Here is a 21,089-nt window from a genome sequence, read left to right as displayed (position 1 = left end):
GTCCGTGACCTGGTGACGCAAGGCAGGTTCGGGTTTTACACTTGCCATCTAGATTTCAAAATGCCGACATCTTCACCATTGACCTTTCATTTGGTCTCTTTGATAAGTTTCGATCCAGTTTGAGCGTCCGGCGCACTCCCGCTCCAACTGCGGGAGATGTTAGCAGTATTAGTATTAGTATGATAGCCCATGTACTCCATAGAATGGGCCAAGCCCACTTATTATTTTTAGTTCGATTGGAAAGTTCAATGGCAAGCATGTCGTCGATCCGAATACGTCAGGTGATGTTTCTCGTTGGATTTTGTTTGGTAGTTTGGACTATGAGTTATTGATGGTGAAACAAAAGGCCATGTTTCGGTTTCCTCCCTGATTCCTATAGAAGACATTTCAAAGTCGGTTAACCATTCGGATATTGCCTCTACTTCTTTGAATGCAAATGGTTTCAACCGTCGTAAAAGAAAGTTGTTAGATGCAAGAATAAGTCAAGTATTGATGAGGTTACGGTTCGAAATGAAGGCGTTATGGAAGTGATTGACGCTAGGGATAACAATGAATCGGATATGGATCGGATGTATATATATATATATATATATATATATATATATATATATATATATATATATATATATATATATATATATATATATATATATATATATTGTTCATCCACATCCATATCCATTTAATTTTAGTTCATCCATCCATATCCATATCTAGTGGATTAAGCAGGTTAATGAATATCAATTGGATATTAAAAAATGATATAACATTTTCTAATATGCGATGAAAACAAAAACGTAGTATATAAAAAAGAAATATAACATGACACAACTACAATCTATCTACAAGAATATGTAATATTTGTCGAAAATAGAACACATTTTGTTGAATTTACTATCAAACATAAATTATGTTAAATTAAATATGTAATTTGTATTTTTATTTTGTTAGATATACATTTTTATATTGTAATATATCATAGTTATTTCATAATAAAGGTGAAAGAAAAATGTAAATCTAACGAAAAATGCATATGTAATAGTAAATATATAAGAATGTATCTATATTTATGTATTTTTATTTGTATATGTATTTCGAGTGTTAATGGATATATCCATGGATAAAATTTTTCTTCCAAGTCCATATTCATATATATTTATATTCATCCATATCCGTATCCAAATTCAATTAGGTTCATCCATATCCATCACAAAGCGGGTGGATCGGGTGGATATCCATTGGACCGGGTGGTCATTGTCATCCCTAATTGACGCCGAAAAGATTAGAGCCGGTTTTTTTATAGACTTTTGCGTAAGGTTGTTTTGCTTCCCTCGTCAGCTATTTTGGTTGGTTCCGAGTCAACAAACGTTTTATCGTATAAGTTTGATAATCATCCAGGCAAAGAGATTAAGCAAGACAAGCTTGGCAGAAAGGTAGTCAAACCAGATTGTTAGGTCGTCGTTTTGTTTAGTTTTTTTGTTTGTTAGTGTTTTTTGTTGTAGTTTCAAGTGTCTTGTATTTGGTTCGTAAGCTTGGTTTGCTTCTTTTGTTGTATTTAGGTTTAGTTGGCTTTTTCTTGTGGTGCTTGTTATTGATCTGATTGACTCGATTATATATAGCGGGTACGTTTTCGTTTTATAGTTTAAAGCCAATGCGTTATGTCGTTGTATCATTGTTCGTTTATTCATCTTTTGATGAATTAACTTTTGTTTATAGTATTCGTTATTTTTGCGGGAAAAAAATCCACAAAATCCTAAATTAGTGTAATGAAATCATGTCTTGCATGGGTAAGCTCCGTCCATTTATGTAAAGAAGGTTAATATTGTGATGCCCCATACAAAATTAACGTGTACAGATCATCAACAACAGGATCATTACAAGGCCAAACACTATATGTTGTTTTAAAAGAAGTTTTGCATTCATAGGAAAAGGTGATGTCTTAACCAACATCAAATGTTTTACAACGAAAGTATGCTTCTATGAATAGAAGCAATTAATGATAGTACGCGACCCAGTGGTAGTTACAAATACATTGTTCAAAAGTAATAAAGTTTGAATGCAAAATAAACGTTTCATGCGAAGACATCTCTAATAAGCGCAGCGGGAGTCTACAAAGCATGACAACTACAGCGGAAGCAACCAAACCTTAAGCACCTGAGAAAAACATGCTTAAAAACGTCAACACAAAGGTTGGTGAGCTATAGTTTAACGTAACAGTAATGTAAGGTAGGTCACGAGATTTCAGTGTTTCAAAACAGTATGAAAAGTATATGTATAACCGTGGGCACTTGGTAACTAACTTAACGTAAATAACACCCCCTAAAAGTACACTTGGCGAGTGCGTAAGTTTACGAAGTATTAAACACCCGTTAAATGCTAGCGCTACTAGCCCGTTGTATAACCCACACATATAATAAGTTTAAGTACTCGTGCCTAGTATGTAAAACGTAAAACGCGCATGTATTCTCAGTTTCCAAAATAGTTAAAGTAAAAAGGGATGCTATAACTCACAGTGGAAAGTAGTAAAAGTCGATACGCGAGAATAGTATGCAAGTGGTTGGTCCGGAAGGTCCTCAACCTAAGTCAAAAGTTACTAAGTCAGTAAATTGTTCCCAAAGGTTTAAAAGTATGTAAATTAGGTCTTAAGTATCATCATCATTCATCATTAATCAAAAAGGGTAAAGTAAGTTTCAATCAAGAATAGAGTTTGAAATAAAGGCTGACTTCGTTCAGTCGCCACGACCTCTATACAAACTAAAATGAGGTGAGACCAGTGGACATGGCTCCATATATGAGTCCCCTAGAGGCTGAACAATTTTCAGAACCAAACTCTTCTTCGTTTGACCGTGGCGACGGTTTAAGTGCGAGTAGGTCAGAAATTTCAGCACAACGTTAAAAGGGTGTAGTGACTTTCGGATGGCCATAAATCCTAAACCGTAACTCGGATTAAGAAGAGGTCTAAACGGAAAATCATCTACTCGAACCGAACTATCTGTTAATAAAATTTTCCAGTAGCCCAGGTTACTGATCAGTTCCAGAAAACAGTAGGTAAAGTGCTCCGGTGGGTTCTTGGTGCTTGATGCTTATCATGGTTCTCATCCTTGATGCTTGTAGCTTCAAGTGTACAACTCGTTGATGTGTTTGTATCATTTTAACCAAGGTTTGACCATCATAACACTTGTGTATGTCTAAGATAAGTAGCACAACTCTTTTAAGGGTTGTAAGTAGGTTGATGAACCAAAGTTACATCAAGATCTTAGATCCGACACATACATGAGTTCTACTAGTAATATTAAGCTACAAACTTGAAAGTAAACTAAATAAACAAGATCTTAAGTTGTAGAACTTAGATCTTAGTTAGATCTTAAAGATCCTAGACTAGAAAGTCTAGATCTAGTGTTCTTAAGTTAGATCCTAAGTTATAGAACTTGGATCTTTACTTTAATGAAACCATAAGTTATGAAACTTAGATTTTAATCTTGTAAAATGTATATAAGCTTATAAGCTCTTGTTTACAACAAAATTGGAAGAGCATAAGCTATAGAAACTTAGATCTAACATAAGTGTTTGAAGTTATAACTAGAAAGTTAAACTTTCATGTTCTTGAACTTACAAAGTTTAACTTTAGTTTCAAGAAATATGAGATCAAGATTAACTAGTAATACTTGACCAAATTAACAACATCATAACTTTAAATAAATAAAATGAAGAAATAAACTAAAGTTACAAGTATTAAGCTCATGTTTGTTTCATACTTGAGAAGATTCAAATCAAAGTTTGGATCTTAAGAAAATGAACTTCAAGTCTACAAAACATGAACACAAAGAAGATCATCAAGCTTATGAACTTTAGATCTTGAAAACATTTAAGTGTAAAACCATAAACTAACAAGTTTAGATTCTTGTTCTTGGTTCTTCATCAAACAAAAGATGGAAGTAACCAAGATTACATGAAGATACAAGTTAGAAAACTTGATCTTTAACAACAACAAACAACAACAAGTAACTAAACAAGAAGAATGATGATGTTTAGGATTTGGTTTTTAAGAGAAAAAGAAGAAGACAATAAAGTTTGTTTACTTACAAACTAGAGAGAAAAGCTTGGAGAAATGAAAGTGTAAGTAAGTGTGTGTGAAAAATGAAGTAAGATACCAGTAAATAAGTAACAAATAAAAAAAATTGAACTCCCTCCCTTGATGCTTGAAAGTTGACGATTTGGGCACAAAAAAAGGGAGAGTCAACTTCATCTTTTAGGTGTGGGATAATGGTGAAAGCTAGAAAGGGTAATAAGGTTAAATGTATGGAGAAATGGTCTTGCATGCTTGAATAATTTGTCTCCTTATTAGGTTAATTAACCCATGTTTTGTCTTAGTGAAATACTAGCATAAAAGATGGGCTTACTAGTCCATTAAGTGTGTAGGGTGGGCTTCCAAGTCCAAGTATATAAGCCCAAGTACAAGTCCATGTAAGTATGCAACAAATTAAATAAATAAGCCCAAGTAACTAACTACTTACATTAGTTAAGTAAAAATGATTAATAATAATTAATCATGAATGCAAATAATATTCTAAATATTATTCGTGAAAAGTACGTGTCGAATAGACGAGTCGGGCCATGAAAAGCCAAATACGGTAACAAGTAAAATGTATAAAAATATATTTAATAAAGCTCAAGTATTAATAATAAATATTAATAATTATACGTTGGAAAAATCCAGGGTCGTTTCATTACCAACCTGTTAAAGAAAATTTCGTCCAGAAATTTTAAGCTGAGGTAGATGGAGGAGTTGGGAAAAGGCGAGGATACTTCTGCATCATCTGATCCTCTCGTTCCCAGGTAAACTCAGGTCCTCGTTTGGCATTCCACCGTACTCGGACGATCGGAATCTTGTTGCGTTTCAAAGTTTTGACCTCAAGGTCCATAATTTCGACGGGTTCTTCCATGAATTGGAGTTTGTCATCAATTGTAAGTTCCTCCAATGGTATGACATGTTCCGGTTCAGCATGACACTTCTTCAAATTTGATACATGAAAGGTAGGATGAACTGAGCTCAATTGAGTTGGAAGATCCAAGCGGTAAGCAACGGGTCCAACACGCTCCAAGATTTCAAAAGGACCAATGTATCGCGGGTTGAGTTTCCCACATTTTCCAAAACGAATTACACCTTTCCAAGGTGCGACTTTCAACATTACATGGTCACCCACGTTGAATTCGAAGTCCTTACGTTTAAGGTCGGCATAACTCTTTTGGCGATCACGGGCAGTCTTGAGTCTCACTTGAATTTGGACAATCTTCTCAGTTGTTTCATGGACTACCTCGGGTTCGGTGATTTGTTTTTCGCCTACTTCGGCCCAATAAATAGGAGAACGGAACTTGCGGCCATACAATGCTTCAAAAGGTGCGGCATTAATACTCGAATGATAACTGTTGTTGTAAGAGAACTCGGCTAACGGCAAATGCCTTTCCAAAGCCTTTCTGAAATCAATGACACATGCACGCAACATGTCTTCCAAAGTCTGAATAGTGCGTTCGCTTTGTCCATCGGTCTGTGGGTGATACGCAGTACTCATGTCGAGACGAGTCCCCAAGGCTTCTTGCAAAGAACGCCAAAATTTAGAAGCAAAATGGGGATCGCGATCCGAGATGATCGATAAGGGCACACCATGATGAGATACAACCTCTTTTATGTATAGTTGAGCGAGTCTTTCCATCGTATCCATTTTCTTCATGGCTAAGAAGTGTGCAGATTTGGTAAGACGATCAACGATAACCCAGATGGTATCGTATCCACCCACCGTCTTTGGCAACTTCGTAATGAAATCCATTATTATCCTTTCCCACTTCCATTGCGGGATTTCCAGTTGTTGAAGTAACCCAGAAGGCCTCTGATATTCGGCCTTAACTTTTGAGCAAGTCAAAAACTTCCCAACATAAGTTGCAATGTCCTTCTTAAGATTAGGCCACCAGTACTGTTCCTTAAGATCGTGGTATATTTTACCGGCTCCTGGGTGAATCGAATATCTCGACTTGTGGGCTTCATCTAGTATAAGGCTACGTAGATCTCCATAACGAGGTACCCAAATCCTTCCGGCATAGCATCGGAGTCCAGTTTCCTTAACTTCAAATCGAGAAACGAGAATGTTCAAGTATTCATGAGATATATTCTCCTCCTTGAGAGTCTCATCTTGGGCTACTCGGATCTGGCTATTGAGGTTCGAATGAATGGTGATGTTCAGTACCCGAACACAAAGAGGTGTCATCCTCTCCTTTCAGCTCAAAGCGTTAGCTACAACATTGGCCTTGCCAGGGTGATAACGAAGTTCACAATCATAGTCGTTCAGCATCTCGATCCATCAACGCTGTCTCATATTCAGTTGCTTCTGATCGAAGATGTATTGGAGGCTTTTATGATCGGTGAAAATAGTGCTCTTTGTTCCATAAAGGTAGTGTCTCCACAACTTTAATGCAAAGACAACGGCTCCAAGCTCGAGATCGTGCGTTGTATAATTTCGCTCGTGAATCTTCAGTTGTCGGGAGGCGTAAGCGATAATCTTTGTGCGTTGCATTAGTACATAACCAAAACCACTTTTCGAAGCATCGCAATAAATGATGAAATCGTCACTACCTTCAGGAAGTGATAAGATAGGTGCGGTGGTTAACTTCTTTTTCAATGTTTGAAATGCTGATTCCTGTTCGGGTTCCCAAATGAACTTCTTCCCTTTGTGAGTCAGTGCGGTCAAAGGACGCACAATCAGAGAGAAACCTTCAATAAATCTTCGGTAGTAATCGGCGAGGCCTAAAAATTAGCGGATATGAGTTGGAGTAGTGGGGGTTTCCCACTTGCTGATAGCTTCGATCTTTGCGGGATCAACTTTGATACCTTGATCACTCACAACGTGACCCAGAAATTGGACTTCCTTCAACCAAAACTCACACTTGGAGAATTTTGCATAAAGTTGCTCTTGTCTCAAGAGTTCCAACACTAGACGAAGATGTTGTTCATGTTCTTCTTCGCTTTTGGAGTAGATGAGGATATCATCTATGAAGACGATAACGAACTTATCCAGGTATGTGTGACGACCCGGCAATTTCCGACCAAAATTAAACTTAATCCTTATATGGTTTCAAAACGATAAGCAAAGTTTGTAATGTTGAATCTCAAAAACTTTGAGCTGTGTTTATATATACATTTGACCTTTAACTATTCCCGACGATTCACGAACAGTTGTGTGCAAATAAAAATGTAATATATATATATATATATATATATATATATATATATATATATATATATATATATATATATATATATAACATTCTGAATTAATAAAAATATAATTTAGTCATTTGAGTTTAAAAAAAATGTAAAATAATAAAAACGAATTCATTAAGTAATTATGAGAAGTGAATCTGTATATTAATACATATGACTTCTTTGAATAATTGTTATTATTCGTATAATGTAATATATATATAAAAGTTATAACTAATAAATATTCTATGAAAATTATCATATTATTATTAATATTACATCCATAGGAAATTTAACATAATTAAATTGTTATATCATTAGTAATATTATTATTATCATTATTAATGTCATTACTATTATAATTAATAGTAAAATTTTAATTATTATAATTAATATTAATGTTATTATTAGTATCATTAATAGGATTAGTATTTTTGTTACTAGTATTACCATATCTGTATTATTATTGTTATCTATCTTGATATCATTATTACTAATATAACTATTAGTATTATTATTTGTATCTGGATATTATTATCAATGATGTTATTAATTTATTTCTAGTATTAATATTGATTATTAATAACATTACCAATATCAAAATATATGAATTAGAGATATACATAAACAAATATATAAAACAGATATATATATATATATATATATATATATATATATATATATATAGAAATACATATACAGATCGGATATATAGATAGATACATGAATACAGTTAAATAAATAAATAAATATCGTATATATATAAATATAAATACGGAAAATACATAAATAAAAATAAATAAATACTCAAGCTGTTTTACATCCTTATCAATCTATAGGAGGTTTGTTTTCTATCTTAAAAATTGCACCAATCACGGAATCAATCGCAGATGTAAACAAAAGCAGTTACACATCAACTTCTTTCTTTTTTACTTTCTTCTGATTTTTCTGTGTAGCCAGGATTGGAAATGTCCCGTTCTTATTGATTAAAAATGTTCCATATTAATTGATTTCGTTGCGAGGTTTTGACCTCTATATGAGACGTTTTTCAAAGACTGCATTCATTTTAAAACAAACCATAACCTTTATTTCATCAATAAAGGTTTAAAAAGCGTTACGTAGATTATCAAATAATGATAATCTAAAATATCCTGTTTACACACGACCATTACATAATGGTTTACAATACAAATATGTTACAATGAAATAAGTTTCTTGAATGCAGTTTTTACACAATATCATACAAGCATGGACTCCAAATCTCGTCCTTATTTAAGTATGCGACAGCGGAAGCTCTTAATAATCACCTGAGAATAAACATGCTTAAAACGTCAACAAAAATGTTGGTGAGTTATAGGTTTAACATATATATTATCAAATCATAATAATAGACCACAAGATTTCATATTTCAATACACATCCCATACATAGAGATAGAAATCATTCATATGGTGAACACCTGGTAACCGACATTAACAAGATGCATATTTAAGAATATCCCCATCATTCCGGGACACCCTTCGGATATGATATAAATTTCGAAGTACTAAAGCATCCGGTACTTTGGATGGGGTTTGTTAGGCCCAATAGATCTATCTTTAGGATTCGCGTCAATTAGGGTGTCTGTTCCCTAATTCTTAGATTACTAGACTTAATAAAAAGGGGCATATTCGATTTCAATAATTCAACCATAGAATGTAGTTTCACGTACTTGTGTCTATTTTGTAAATCATTTATAAAACCTGCATGTATTCTCATCCAAAAAATATTAGATTTTAAAAGTGGGACTATAACTCACTTTCACAGATTTTTTACTTCGTCGGGAAGTAAGACTTGGCCACTGGTCGATTCACGAACCTATAACAAATATGTACATATATATCAAAGTATGTTCAAAATATATTTACAACACTTTTAATACATTTTGATGTTTTAAGTTTATTAAGTCAGCTGTCCTCGTTAGTAACCTACAACTAGTTGTTCACAGTTAGATGTACAAAAATAAATCGATATATATAATCTTGAATCAATCCACGACCCAGTGTATACATATCTCAGTATTGATCACAACTCAAACTATATATATTTTGGAATCAACCTCAACCCTGTATAGCTAACTCCAACATTCACATATAGAGTGTCTATGTTGTTCCGAAATATATATAGATGTGTCGACATGATAGGTCAAAACATTGCATACGTGTCTATGGTATCTCAAGATTATATAATATACAATACAAGTTGATTAAGTTATGGTTGGAATAGATTTGTTACCAATTTTCACGTAGCTAATAATGAGTAGTTTTTACCAATTTTGTTTTGCTCGCCATTTCTTCGTTTCTAATCCGTTTTGAGTGATTTAAGCGGCCACGGTTTAGTATTGAACTTCTCGATTCTGGCATATATAATCTGCTGAAATTAATTTACCGTTTACTAATTCGAGTAAAAATTTACTATCCAACGGCGTCAGTGGATAACTTAATTTAGCATAAAAATCTCTACTCATATAGCTTCTATCCGCACCCGAATCAAATAAAACGTAAGCAGATTTATTGTCAATAAGAAATGTACCCGTAACAAGCTCCGAGTCTTCCTGTGCCTCTGCCGCATTAATATTGAAAACTCTTCCGCGGCCTTGTCCATTCGTGTTCTCCTGGTTCGGGAAATTTCTAATAATGTGGCCCGGTTTTCCACATTTATAACAAACTACATTGGCATAACTTGCTCCGACACTACTTGCTCCGCCATTACTCGTTCCGACACCATTTGTTTCTTTCGTTCTGTTAACCCCTGGTCCGTACACCTCACACTTCGCCGCGCTATGACCATTTCTTTTACACTTGTTGCAAAATTTGGTGCAGAACCCCGAGTGATACTTTTCACACCTTTGGCATAGCTGCTTCTGATTGTTGTTGTTGTTGTTGCGTTTGTTATTGTTGTTAGGATGATTGTTGTAGTTGCTGTTGTTGTTGTTGTTGTTGTTGTTGTTGTTGTTGTTGTTGTTGTTGTTGTTGTTGTTGTTGTTGTTGTTGTTGTTGTTGTTGTTGTTGTTGTTGTTGTTGTTGTTGTTGTTGTTGTTGTTGTTGTTGTTGTTGTTGTTGTTGGGCCGTTTGTTGTAGTTGCGATTGATGTTGCGATTGTTGGGATAATTGTTGCGATTATTATTGTAATTGCTGTTGTTGTTGTATTGGTGATTCTTATCACCGTTTTCCTCCCACTTTCTTTTGACTTGCTTCACATTGGCCTCTTCAGCCATCTGTTCTTTAATTCTTTCCTCAATCTGGTTCACTAGTTTGTGAGCCATTCTACATGCCTGTTGTATGGAGGCGGGCTCGTGTGAACTTATATCTTCTTGGATTCTTTCCGGTAATCCTTTCACAAACGCGTCGATCTTCTCTTCCTCATCTTCGAACGCTCCCGGACACAATAGGCACAATTCTGTGAATCGTCTTTCGTACGTGGTAATATCAAATCCTTGGGTTCGTAACCCTCTAAGTTCTGTCTTGAGCTTATTGACCTCGGTTCTGGGACGGTACTTCTCGTTCATCAAGTGCTTGAATGCTGACAACGGTAGTGCGTACGCATCATCTTGTCCCACTTGCTCTAGATAGGTATTCCACCATGTTAACGCAGAACCTGTGAAGGTATGCGTAGCGTACTTCACTTTGTCCTCTTCAGTACACTTACTTATGGCAAACACCGATTCAACCTTCTCGGTCCACTGTTTCAATCCGATAGATCCTTCAGTTCCATCAACTTCCAAAGATTTGCAGGCAGTGAATTCTTTGTAGGTGCATCCTACACGATTTCCTGTACTGCTAGATCCAAGGTTATTGTTGGTATGTAGCGCAGCCTGTACTGCGGCTATGTTTGAAGCTAGAAAAGTACGGAATTCCTCTTCATTCATATTCACGGTGTGTCGAGTAGTCGGTGCCATTTCCTTCAAAATAGTCAAATGGAACAAGTTAATCATACAGAATATTAAGAGTAGTTAATAGTATTTCGTAGCATAATATGAACTCATTTATAAAAGCTTTTTCTTCATATTAGCGTTTTATAAGTTTAAATTCGGGTAGTACCTACCCGTTAAGTTCATACTTAGTAGCTAATATACAATTCAACTACTACAATTCTATATGAAAAACTGATTTTAATAATATTTCGCGTTCAAACTTTTATACAATATTTTACAAACTTACAATACCGCTTATTTTACATAAAGCATGAAATATAGCACACAATAACTTTGATACAAGATAGTTGTGAAGATGATTCTAGCTAGTACACAATTCGTTCAGTAAAGGCAATAAAGACACGTAATTCATACGTCTAGAAACAAGTCATGCATTCTGGTTTTACTAGGACTACTTCCCATCCTTGGTCTTGTGGAACATAACCGTTATGGCCGTTGATAAGACAGCGTGTTGTAACGTCGTCAAAGGGACGAGGGTTACGTAATGACCAACAGTCTCGTAATAACCTAAAAACCTCATTTCTTACCCCAATTACCGACTCCGTCACTTGTGGGAACGTTTTGTTTAATAGTTGTAGCCCGATGTTCTTGTTCTCACTTTGGTGAGAAGCGAACATTACTAATCCGTAAGCATAACATGCTTCTTTATGTTGCATATTAGCCGCTTTTTCTAAATCACGAAGTCCTATATTCGGATATATTGAGTCAAAATAATTTCTTAACCCGTTGCGTAAAATAGCATTTGGGTTCCCCGCAATATATGCGTCAAAGTAAACACATCGTAACTTATAGGTTTCCCAATGTGATATCCCCCATCTTTCAAACGAAAGTCTCTTATAAACCAAGACATTCTTGGAACGTTCTTCGAATGTCTTACAAACTGATTTCGTAAATAGTTGTGCCGAAGAATTCTGACCGACTCTAGACAAGATTTCATCAATCATGTCTCCGGGTAGGTCTCTTAAAATATTGGGTTGTCTATCCATTTTGTGTTTTTATACTGTAAAATAGACAAGAGTTAGATTCATAAAAAAAATACTTATTAATACAAGCAATTTTTACATATAACATAAAGCATAAGTACACTATATTACATATATTACACCACACGAATACAACTATCTTATTCCGACTCGCTCGTTTCTTCTTCTTCCCCTAATACGAGCTGTCGTTTTCCACAACGGTTTAGAAAAACCTGGTGGTTTAGAGGTTCTCGGGTCATTGTTACAACTTAAGGGCTTCGGGGGTTGACGATACATATAAAGTTTATCGGGGTTGGAATTAGATTTCTCTATTTTTATGCCCTTTCCCTTATTATTTTCTTTTGCCTTTTTAAATTCAGTTGGGGTAATTTCTATAACATCATCGGAATTCTCGTCGGAATCCGATTCATCGGAGAATTGGTAATCCTCCCAATATTTTGCTTCCTTGGCGGAAACACCATTGACCATAATTAACCTTGGTCGGTTGGTTGAGGATTTTCTTTTACTTAACCGTTTTATTATTTCCCCCATCGGTTCTATTTCCTCCTCCGGTTCCTCCTCTTCCGGTTCTGATTCTTCTTCCGGTTCTTATTCTTCTTCCGGTTCTTCTTCGGGAACTTGTGAATCAGTCCAATATATATTCGACTCTTCGTTATTATTAGGTGAGTCAATGGGATTTGTGCTAGAGGTAGACATCTATCACACAATATCAACATGTTAAGAGATTAATATATCACATAATATATACATGTTAATAATATATAGTTTCCAACAAAAATGTTAAGCAATCATTTTTAAAGAAAACACGGTCGAAGTCCAGACTCACTAATGCATCCTAACAAACTCGATAAGACACACTAATGCAAATTTTCTGGTTCTCTAAGACCAACGCTCTGATACCAACTGAAATGTCCCGTTCTTATTGATTAAAAACGTTCCATATTAATTGATTTCGTTGCGAGGTTTTAACCTCTATATGAGACATTTTTCAAAGACTGCATTCATTTTTAAAACAAACCATAACCTTTATTTCATAAATAAAGGTTTAAAAAGCTTTACGTAGATTATCAAATAATGATAATCTAAAATATCCTGTTTACACACGACCATTACATAATGGTTTACAATACAAATATGTTACATCAAAATCAGTTTCTTGAATGCAGTTTTTACACAATATCATATAAACATGGACTCCAAATCTTGTCCTTATTTTAGTATGCAACAGCGGAAGCTCTTAGTATTCACCTGAGAATAAACATGCTTTAAACGTCAACAAAAATGTTGGTGAGTTATAGGTTTAACCTATATATATTAAATCGTAACAATAGACCACAAGATTTCATATTTCAATACACATCCCATACATAGAGATAAAAATCATTCATATGGTGAACACCTGGTAACCGACATTAACAAGATGCATATATAAGAATATCCCCATCATTCCGGGACACCCTTCGGATATGATATAAATTTTGAAGTACTAAAGCATCCGGTACTTTGGATGGGGTTTGTTAGGCCCAATAGATCTATCTTTAGGATTCGCGTCAATTAGGGTGTCTGTTCCCTAATTCTTAGATTACCAGACTTAATAAAAAGGGGCATATTCGATTTCGATAATTCAACCATAGAATGTAGTTTCACGTACTTGTGTCTATTTTGTAAATCATTTATAAAACCTGCATGTATTCTCATCCCAAAAATATTAGATTTTAAAAGTGGGACTATAACTCACTTTCACAGATTTTTACTTCGTCGGGAAGTAAGACTTGGCCACTGGTTGATTCACGAACCTATAACAATATATACATATATATCAAAGTATGTTCAAAATATATTTACAACACTTTTAATATATTTTGATGTTTTAAGTTTATTAAGTCAGCTGTCCTCGTTAGTAACCTACAACTAGTTGTCCACAGTTAGATGTACAGAAATAAATCGATAAATATTATCTTGAATCAATCCATGACCCAGTGTATATGTATCTCAGTATTGATCACAACACAAACTATATATATTTTGGAATCAACCTCAACCCTGTATAGCTAACTCCAACATTCATATATAGAGTGTCTATGGTTGTTCCGAAATATATATAGATGTGTCGACATGATAGGTCGAAACATTGTATACGTGTCTATGGTATCTCAAGATTACATAATATAAAATACAAGTTGATTAAGTTATGGTTGGAATAGATTTGTTACCAATTTTCACGTAGCTAAAATGAGAAAAATTATCCAATCTTGTTTTACCCATAACTTCTTCATTTTAAATCCGTTTTGAGTGAATCAAATTGCTATGGTTTCATATTGAACTCTATTTTATGAATCTAAACAGAAAAAGTATAGGTTTATAGTCGGAAAAATAAGTTACAAGTCATTTTTGTAAAGGTAGTCATTTCAGTCGAAAGAACGACGTCTAGATGACCATTTTAGAAAACATACTTCCACTTTGAGTTTAACCATAATTTTTAGATATAGTTTCATGTTCATAATAGAAATAATTTTCCCAGAATAACAACTTTTAAATCAAAGTTTATCATAGTTTTTAATTAACTAACCCAAAACAGCCCGCGGTGTTACTACGACGGCGTAAATCCGGTTTTACGGTGTTTTTCGTGTTTCCAGGTTTTAAATCATTAAGTTAGCATATCATATAGATATAGAACATGTGTTTAGTTGATTTTAAAAGTTAAGTTAGAAGGATTAACTTTTATTTGCGAACAAGTTTAGAATTAACTAAACTATGTTCTAGTGATTACAAGTTTAAACCTTCAAATAAGATAGCTTTATATGTATGAATCGAATGATGTTATGAACATCATTACTACCTCAAGTTCCTTGGATAAACCTACTGGAAATGAGAAAAATATATCTAGCTTCAAAGGATCCTTGGATGGCTTGAAAGTTCTTGAAGCAGAATCATGACACGAAAACAATTTCAAGTAAGATTTCCACTCGAAATAAGATTGTTATAGTTATAGAAATTGAATTAAAGTTTGAATATGATTATTACCTTGTATTAGAAAGATAACCTACTGTAAGTAACAAAGGTTTCTTGATCTTGGATGATTACTTGGAATGGATTTAGAAAACTTGGAAGTAAACTTGCAATCTTGGAAGTATTCTTGATTTTATGAAACTAGAACTTTTGGAATTTATGAAGAACACTTAGAACTTGAAGATAGAACTTGAGAGAGATCAATTAGATGAAGAAAATTGAAGAATGAAAGTTTTTATAGGTGTTTTTGGTCGTTGGTGTATGGATTAGATATAAAGGATATGTAATTTTGTTTTCATGTAAATAAGTCATGAATGATTACTCATATTTTTGTAATTTTATGAGATATTTCATGCTAGTTGCCAAATGATGGTTCCCACATGTGTTAGGTGACTCACATGGGCTACTAAGAGCTGATCATTGGAGTGTATATACCAATAGTACATACATCTAAAAGCTGTGTATTGTACGAGTACGGATACGGGTGCATACGAGTAGAATTGTTGATGAAACTGAACGAGGATGTAATTGTAAGCATTTTTGTTAAGTAGAAGTATTTTGATAAGTGTCTTGAAGTCTTTCAAAAGTGTATGAATACATATTAAAACACTACATGTATATACATTTTAACTGAGTCGTTAAGTCATCGTTAGTCGTTACATGTAAATGTTGTTTTGAAACCTTTAGGTTAACGATCTTGTTGAATGTTGTTAACCCATTGTTTATTATAACAAATGAGATGTTAAATTGTTATATTATCATGATATTATGATATATAATATATCTTAGTATGATATATATACAGTTAAATGTCGTTACAACGATAATCGTTACATATATGTCTCGTTTCGAAATCATTAAGTTAGTAGTCTTATTTTTACATATGTATTTCATTGTTAATACACTTAATAATATATTTACTTATCATTTAACATAAGTAACCAAGTGTATCAATATCTTAATATGATTCATATGTACCTAGTAAGACGTTGTTATAACGATAATCGTTTTATATATCGTTTTCGAGTTTCTTAAATTAATAGTCTCATTTTTATGTATATAACTCATTGTTAAAATACCTAATGAGATACATACTTATAATTAAATCATGTTAACTATATATATAACCATATATATGTCATCGTATAGTTTTTACAAGTTTTAACGTTCGTGAATCACCGGTCAACATGGGTGGTCAATTGTCTATATGAAACCTATTTCAATTAATCAAGTCTTAACAAGTTTGATTGCTTAACATGTTGGAAACACTTAATCATGTAAATAACAATTTCATTTAATATATATATAAACATGGAAAAGTTCAGGTCACTACAGATGATCACCTTACAAGATTGGAAGTGAGCTATCAAACTTGAAAGTATTCTTGATTTTATGTAACTAGAACTTGTAGAATTTATGAAGAACACTTAGAACTTGAAGTTAGAACTTGAGAGAGATCAATTAGATGAAGAAAATTGAAGAATGAAAGTGTTTGTAGGTGTTTTTGGTCTTTGGTGTATGGATTAGATATAAAGGATATGTAATTTTGTTTTCATGTAAATAAGTCATGAATGATTACTCATATTTTTGTAATTTTATGAGATATTTCATGCTAGTTGCCAAATGATGGTTCTCACATGTGTTAGGTGACTTACATGGGCTTCTAGGAGCTGATCATTGGAGTGTATATATGTAGTGACCCGAAATTTTCCATGTTTATATATATTAATTGAGATTGATATTTACATGATTAAATGTTTCCAACATGTTAAGCAATCAAACTTGTTAAGACTTGATTAATTGAAATATGTTTCATATAGACAATTGACCACCCAAGTTGACCGACGATTCACGAACGTTAAAACTTGTAAAAACGACATGAGGATATATATATGGATATACATATGGTTAACATGAGATTATGATAAGTAAGTATCTCCATAAGTATATTAACAATGAGTTATATACATATAAACAAGACTACTAACTTAAGGATTTCGAAACGAGATATATATGTAACGATTATCGTTGTAACGACATTTAAATGTATATATATCATATTAAGATATATTAATATATCATAATATAATGATAATATAATAATTTAACATCTCATTATATATAATAAACGATGGGTTAACAACATTAATTGAGATCGTTAACTTAAAGGTTTCAAAACAACACTTACATGTAACGACTAACGATGACTTAACGACTCAGTTAAAATGTATATACATGTAGTGTATTTAGATGTATTAAAATACTTTTGGAAGACTTCAAGACATATATCAAAACACTCATACTTAACGAAAATGGTTACAGTTACTTTTCCATTCTTTTCTTTCATCAAGAATTCTAGTCGTATTCTTACCCGTATTATACACAGCTTCAAAACGTACTTACTATGAGTATATACCAATAGGAACTAGCATGGGATTCCACTCTTGATTATGTCATGTATGACTAATCAATTTTAACTTCTACCATGAGCTAGTCAACTAACTAGAACTCCTTTTAACCCCATTCACCACTCACCAATTACCACTCATCATTCACTCCATTTCACTTCCAATTCTCTTTCTAATTCTCTCTCAACACACACACACACTATTATGAACGTATTTTTCCAGTAGTTAATCATCATCTTCATCAAAAATCACTTCAAGAATCAAGCTATAATCATCATAGGAAGAACACTTCAAGAACACTTCAAAAATCCCTTCAAGTTTACTAATTTACTTCCAAGCTTTCTAATCCATTCCAAGTAATCATCTAAGATCAAGAAACCTTTGTTATATACAGTAGGTTATCTTTCTTATTCAAGGTAATATTCATATTCAAACTTTGATTCAATTTCTATAACTATAAACTATCTTAATTCGAGTAAAAATCTTACTTGAACTTGTTTTTGTGTCATGATCCTACTTCAAGAACTTTTAAGCCATCCAAGATCCTTTGAAGCTAGATCATTTCTTGTCACTTCCAGTAGGTTTACCTACTAAACTTGAGGTAGTAATGATGTTTATAACATCATTTGATTCATATATATAAAACTATCTTATTCGAAGGTTTAAACTCGTAATCACTAGAACATAGTTTAGTTAATTCTAAACTTGTTCGCAAACAAAAGTTAATCCTTCTAACTTGACTTTTAAAATTAACTACACACATGTTCTATATCTATATGATATGCTAACTTAATGATTTAAAACCTGGAAACACGAAAAACACCGTAAAACCGGATTTACGCCGTCGTAGTAACACCGCGGGCTGTTTTGGGTTAGTTAATTAAAAACTATGATAAACTTTGATTTAAAAGTTGTTATTCTGAAAAAATTATTTTTATTATGAACATGAAACTATATCCAAAAATTATGGTTAAACTCAAAGTGGAAGTATGTTTTCTAAAATGGTCATCTAGACATCGTTCTTTCGACTGAAATGACTACCTTTACAAAAATGACTTGTAACTTATTTTTCCGACTATAAACCTATACTTTTCTGTTTAGATTCATAAAATAGAGTTCAATATGAAACCATAGCAATTTGATTCACTCAAAACGGATTTAAAATGAAGAAGTTATGGGTAAAACAAGATTGGATAATTTTTCTCATTTTAGCTACGTGAAAATTGGTAACAAATCTATTCCAACCATAACTTAATCAACTTGTATTGTATATTATGTAATCTTGAGATACCATAGACACGTATACAATGTTTCGACCTATCATGTCGACACATCTATATATATTTCGGAACAACCATAGACACTCTATATGTGAATGTTGGAGTTAGCTATACAGGGTTGAGGTTGATTCCAAAATATATATAGTTTGAGTTGTGATCAATACTGAGATACGTATACACTGGGTCGTGGATTGATTCAAGATAATATTTATCGATTTATTTCTGTACATCTAACTGTGGACAACTAGTTGTAGGTTACTAACGAGGACAGCTGACTTAATAAACTTAAAACATCAAAATATATTAAAAGTGTTGTAAATATATTTTAAACATACTTTGATATATATGTATATATTGTTATAGGTTCGTGAATCAACCAGTGGCCAAGTCTTACTTCCCGACGAAGTAAAAATCTGTGAAAGTGAGTTATAGTCCCACTTTTAAAATCTAATATTTTTGGGATGAGAATACATGCAGGTTTTATAAATGATTTACAAAATAGACACAAGTACGTGAAACTACATTCTATGGTTGAATTATCAGTATCGAATATGCCCCTTTTTATTAAGTCTGGTAATCTAAGAATTAGGGAACAGACACCCTAATTGACGCGAATCCTAAAGATAGATCTATTGGGCCTAACAAACCCCATCCAAAGTACCGGATGCTTTAGTACTTCGAAATTTATATCATATCCGAAGGGTGTGCCGGAATGATGGGGATATTCTTATATATATGCATCTTGTTAATGTCGGTTACCAGGTGTTCACCATATGAATGATTTTTATCTCTATGTATGAGATGTGTATTGAAATATGAAATCTTGTGGTCTATTGTTACGATTTGATATATATAGGTTAAACCTATAACTCACCAACATTTTTGTTGACGTTTAAAGCATGTTTATTCTCAGGTGAATACTAAGAGCTTCCGCTGTTGCATACTAAAATAAGGACAAGATTTGGAGTCCATGTTTGTATGATATTGTGTAAAAACTGCATTCAAGAAACTGATTTCGATGTAACATATTTGTATTGTAAACCATTACGTAATGGTCGTGTGTAAACAGAATATTTTAGATTATCATTATTTGATAATCTACGTAAAGCTTTTTAAACCTTTATTTATGAAATAAAGGTTATGGTTTGTTTTAAAAATGAATGCAGTCTTTGAAAAATGTCTCATATAGAGGTCAAAACCTCGCAACGAAATCAATTAATATGGAACGTTTTTAATCAATAAGAATGGGACATTTCAATATACCAATAGTACATACATCTAAAAGCTGTGTATTGTACGAGTACGAATACGGGTGCATACGAGTAGAATTGTTGATGAAACTGAACGAGGATGTAATTATAAGCATTTTCGTTAAGTAGAAGTATTTTGATAAGTGTCTTGAAGTCTTTCAAAAGTGTATGAATACATATTAAAACACTACATGTATATACATTTTAACTGAGTCGTTAAGTCATCGTTAGTCGTTACATGTAAGTGTTGTTTTGAGACCTTTAGGTTAACGATCTTGTTAAATGTTGTTAACCCAAAGTTTATAATATCAAATGAGATTTTAAATTATTATATTATCATAATATTATGATATATTAATATATCTTAATATGATATTGATAATGCTAAAAACGAACATATATTTCATAGCATTATTCCTCAAGAAAGACAAGCTTTTAGTTGCAATTGTTCTATTTACAAGTGATATTCGTTTAAATAATAAAAGGTGAAGACAAAAGACAGATTCGACGAATTGAAGACGCAAACGACCAAAAAGCTCAAAAGTACAAAAGACAATCAAAAAGGTTCCAATTATTGATAAGAAACGTCTCGAAATCACAAGAGTACAAGATTCAAAACGCAAAGTACAAGATATTAAATTGTACGCGAGGACGTTCGAAAATCCGGAACCGGGACCAGAGTCAACTCTTAACGCTCAACGCAACGGACTAAAAATTACAAGTTAACTATATATATAAATATAATATAATATATAATTAATTATATTAATTATATATATATTATATATATATATTAAAAACCGTCGGCAGAGAAAACTCCAAGGACTGAGCTGTAATTTCTATCTCCGCGACTCGCGGAGTTTGAAGGGGATTTTGTCGCGAGTCGCGGAGCTCCAAATTTCAACTCTGGCTATAAAGCCAACCGAATTCTGAT

Source organism: Rutidosis leptorrhynchoides, chromosome 4, assembly GCF_046630445.1.
Source record: "Rutidosis leptorrhynchoides isolate AG116_Rl617_1_P2 chromosome 4, CSIRO_AGI_Rlap_v1, whole genome shotgun sequence".
NCBI classification, from domain to species: Eukaryota; Viridiplantae; Streptophyta; class Magnoliopsida; order Asterales; family Asteraceae; genus Rutidosis; species Rutidosis leptorrhynchoides.
Note: the sequence above shows the minus strand (reverse complement) of the source record.